Below are 4,947 nucleotides of genomic sequence, written 5' to 3' on the forward strand. Positions count from 1 at the left end.
CCCGCAGCCGAGGCTCCATTGGAGCAAAGATGGCCCGGGCGCTGGGGATGGCTCCTTGGCCTCTGCCCCAGGCGCTAGAGTGGCTCTGGTCGCGACAGAGGACATGAACAGACACTTCTCCCAGGAAGAAATACAAATGGCCAATAGATATATGAAAAGATGCTCATCTTCGTTAGTTATTAGAGAAATGCAAATCAAAACTGCAATGAGATACCACCTCACACCTGTTAGATTAGCTATTATTAACAAGACAGGTAATAGCAAATGTTGGAGAGGCTGTGGAGAAAAAGGAACCCTCATACACTGTTGGTGGGAATGTAAAGTAGTACAACCATTATGGAAGAAAGTATGGTGGTTCCTCAAAAAACTGGAAATAGAACTACCTTATGACCCAGCAATCCCTCTACTGGGTATCATACCCCAAAAACTCAGAAACATTGATACGTAAAGACACATGCAGAAATACTGGCCTGATCTGTGGTGGCTCAGTGGATAAAGCGTCAACCTGGAAACGCTGAGGTTGCCGGTTCAAAACCCTGGGCTCGCCTGGTCAAGGCACATATGGGAGTTGATGCTTCCTGCTTCTCCCCCCTTCTCTCTCTCTCTCTCTCTCACTCACTCTCTCCCCTCTCTATAATGAATAAATAATAAAATCTTAAAAAAAAAAACTTCAGCAATGCAGATGAACAGCACATTACAGAGAAATTAGTGAACAAAAGTGTTGTATTATCATAAGTAATATAAACGAGTGAAGTGAACAGGTCTGTTTCAATTAGACTTGGTGCTTTTCATTTATAGGAACTCAGGAATGCATAGCATTATTTTATAATTTAAAGTACTAGTAATTACATTTTCAATTTACAAGAATGGTTTTTTAATAACAAATTACCTTTGTAAGGTGGGGAAGACTGTAAAAGATTAAAAGGCATACAAACTGGGAGAATTTATATACATAAATATGGAAGAAATAAGAAGTAGGGTTATAGTCTTTATTTTTATTTTTTTATTTATTAATTTTAGAGAGGAGAGAGAGTGAGAAAAAGAGAGAGAGAAAGGGGGGAGGAGCAGGAAGCATCAACTCCCATATGTGCCGTGACCAGACAAGTGCAGTGTTTCGAACCAGTGACCTCAGCATTTCAGGTAGACGCTTTATCCACTGTGCCACCACAGGTCAGGCCGATTTTATTTTATTTTTGTGTGTGTGTGACAGAGACAGAGGGACAGACAGGAAGGGAGAGAGATGAGAAGCATCAATTCTTTGTTGTGGCACCTTAGTTATTCATTGATAGCTTTCTCATATGTGCCTTGACTGGGGGTGCACAGCAGACCGAGTGACCCTTGTTCAAACCAGATGAGCCCGCGCTCAAGCTGGCAACCTCGGGGTTTTGAATTTGGGTCCTCTGCATCCCATTCCGATGTTCTATTCACTGCGCCACCACCTGGTCAGGATATTTTATTTTTTTAATATGTAACATTTCATGAATTTGTGTGCAATCCTTGTGCAAGAGCCATGCTAATCTTCTCTGTATCGTTCCAATTTTTAGTATATGTGCAGCCAGAGCTATGTCACATCAATAAGGTAAACCTCAACACCCCCTCTCATAAAAGACAAAGGCCATGGATAATTTACAAGAAAGGAATATAAACAATTAATAAGTATTGGAAAATGTTCAAGTTCACTAGTAATAAAATGACAAAACAATATGACACTGCTTTTCTTTGAATATTCGAATTCTTCTTTATTGATAATGCTATTAAACATTCACAAAATGGACACTGTTTCCTATACTACCAGTAGGAAATTGAATTTGTATGAACGCTCTTAAAATAATACCAAGAGCCTTAAAAATATTCATGTCTTTGACTACAGACATCCACATTTAACAATTTCTCTTAATGATACCATCCAAAAGACAGGAAAATATGTATAAACAAGTTGTTTGTGTTCCTCCCTTCTAAAAGCCTTCAACAATTGACCCTGTAGCTCAGTGGATAGAGCATCAGCTGGACGTGTGGAAGTCCCAGGTTTAATCCCTGATCAGGGCACACATGAGAGGTGACCATCTGCTTCTCTTCCCCTCCCTCTCCCTCTTCTCTCTCTCTTCCTTTCTCACAGCCAGTGGCTAGATAGCTTTGAGCATCAGCCCCAGGCATTAAGATTAGTTAACTTGGTTGGTCTGAGTGTCAGCCTCAGGCACTGAGGATAGCCAAATTGATTGAGCATTGGCCCCAGATGGGGGTGGGTGGTGGGTGGGTGGATCCTGGTTGGGGCACATGTAGGAGTCTGTCTCTCTATCTCCCTGTCTCTCACTTAAAAAAAACAAAAACAAAACAAAACAAAAACACACAAACAAGCAAATAAAAATTTTCAACAATTTTCTTCTGCATCTATAATAAAATAAAACCCTGTTCTTTGGTTCACAAGGCCCAGAATCATTGGGCCCCTACCTACCTCCTAAATTTTATGCATTTTATTCCCACTTCATTGACTTTTGTTCCATCTCGGGAAGATACAAAATTTGTCCCTTACTTCCAGAACATACTTCCCCTCTCATTTTTCAGATTTCTGTTCAGTTGACTTTTTTTTTAAAAGGACCTTTCTGAGCCCTCAAATCTAAATTGGCCCTCTTTATTTTTCTCCATAACATGAGAGTATTTGTAATAATAGATTTACTTTAGTGTTTAGAGAATGACAAGAGGGTTTGTTCTCCATAGCATATTTAGGCCCCCAGTGAATGTAGTTAAATGGAGAAATATGACAGATAAAATTGGTGGTCTCATTGCACTTGACAGAGCTCTGTCTAGTTATTAGTGTTTCACACTTAAATAACATAATACCAGTGGTTCTGTCACTCGAGTATTGTATTTCTTCTTAATGCATAGGTGGGTGTGTTCATAAAACAGAAAAGGTATGTATATACACCTGGGCTGAGCTTTTTGAAGCACATTAATACATTTTTCCTTTGCTTATCCATGCATGAGATCCCTAGTTAATCCAAGGCATCCATATATCTTGAAGGGCAGTAAGATTGTCACACCAAGAATGTATATAGAATGAAAGTTAATATTAAGCTGCTGATATCCTGTTGGGCAAATGAGTTTGTAAAATTTGTATTTTTTTAGTTTGCTCACTTTTATTGTTGCAAAATGGGGCTGGGCAGCGCCAGGTATATGTGGTCTGTGAAGTTGCAAATTATCTTCCTGCTTAAGAAGGGCCATTATTTTGCTAATGTTTGCTGGAGGAGAGGTTTATGCAACAGAAAATTTTAAAAAGAGAAGAAGGTGAAGGAGAAAGAAACCAGTTTTGCAGGGAGAGCAGAGAGAATGAAGAGTGATGAAGAAGAAGCCAGTTAGAGAGAAGGTGTGCAGATGGGGGACCAGAGCTGAGTGGCTTTGAGAGCTCCTCTAGGACTGGTGGGGCCTTTGATCCTAAGAGGAACTGGAGATGATTCTCCTGGTTGTGGAACTGGGGAATGTGTCAGGGCTTTGGGAGCTCTGAATGAGTGAAAGGGAAGTGTTTTCCCTATGTGTTGTTCGTCAGCGACTGTGAGACTTTAATAAAGGAATGACTCACCATTTTTCGGCTCCCCTGTTTCTTCACCATCTGCCCAAATCCAATGGGAATCTGAAACTGCATGGCCATGACAGTGGTGGCCCCTGGCCCTACACATCCCAAATAGAAAATTTGATCTGCGGCAAGACAATAGGATTTCAAGCATGGTTTTGTTGAGAGATAACACAACTCTCCAAATTATTTTTTTTTCTGTTTTTTACATATTTAGAAATGGATCTGATGTAGCAGACCAATGAACTTCACCACCCAGGTGGGGACTGGGAATGAAATTGGGGGAAAGAGGAGGTGGGAAGCTGGTGGCGAGGTGTGTAACTATGCAGGGTTATACATTTTCTCCAAATATTTGGAACTCAGAAATATTTAGCATTCAAAATTCATTGATGAATTACCAAATTAGGTTCATCACAATGTTTATTTTTGTAATATCAATAAAATCAAATTGAAATAAGATAGAAATCTAACATTAGAGCTGCAGCAGATGAATTCCCCTCCTTGCCTGTGTGGCTCCTTTGGACACTGCTCATCAGGTCTGTTCCTCCTGCCCAGACCCAGCCATTTCTTCAGCACTCCCTGCCTGTGGCTCCTTCAACTCATATCCTGATTCTGTCTGTGAATGTACAGTACCTACTAGAAGTAGGACCTAACACACTTGGTTAATATGCTTCAGAACATTTAAAGGAAAGGAACTCATCATACATCATTAAAGCTGATGGTGGGCCATCAGCTTTAATCCTAGCTTGCACCTGGTGGGCAAGAAGTACACACAGTGGCAAAACATTTCCCTTTCCATTTAGGGCTCTCAAAGCCACTGACTTATCCAAGTTCCTAGAATCAAAGGTTTCTACCTCACCAGCCTTATTCACCTCTATTCCCCATCTCCTTTTCTCTGCACAAACTGCACAAACTGGCTTCTCCTTTAGCACTCTGCCATCTTGGCTGCTTCTTCTCTCCTCCATGTCTCCTTTCTCTGCTCTCTTCCTTCATGGGCTCCTCTGCCCCATTTTATATTGTAGAAATCAAAACCTTTAATCCAATATACAAACAAGGAAGTTCTGATACAAAGTCACTTATCTGAGGCATAATGGGATTCCTCATGAGAGTGCACCACCCCATATCATGCAACAGTCAAGGGTGTGAGGAAAAGCTTAGTATTAAAAGGGTGGGAAAGGCTTAGTCTTAAAATTAAGCCTTAGGCTATAATGATCCTGCCTGCCTATAGCCTGTCCCCCACATCCAATGCAAACTATAAGCGAGCAAACATATATCATATTTACAAACTTATTTGACTAACACCATCTCACTGTGGGACCTTGAGAAAGTAATTTCACCTTGTGAGCCCCAACATCCCCATTTGTCAGGAGCATGAATTTTTG

At 40.7% G+C, this 4,947-nt stretch overlaps 1 non-coding gene across 1 annotated transcript; it reads right to left on the reverse strand.

The window, feature by feature from the left end:
• Positions 1–1,460: 1,460 nt before the first annotated feature.
• On the reverse strand, positions 1,461–1,570 carry LOC136307116 (U6 spliceosomal RNA). The gene has a single exon (XR_010725805.1). It is a non-coding gene; the product is annotated as a U6 spliceosomal RNA (small nuclear RNA).
• Positions 1,571–4,947: the final 3,377 nt, after the last annotated feature.

This window comes from Saccopteryx bilineata, chromosome 5 (assembly GCF_036850765.1).
Source record: "Saccopteryx bilineata isolate mSacBil1 chromosome 5, mSacBil1_pri_phased_curated, whole genome shotgun sequence".
Classification (NCBI taxonomy): Eukaryota; Metazoa; Chordata; class Mammalia; order Chiroptera; family Emballonuridae; genus Saccopteryx; species Saccopteryx bilineata.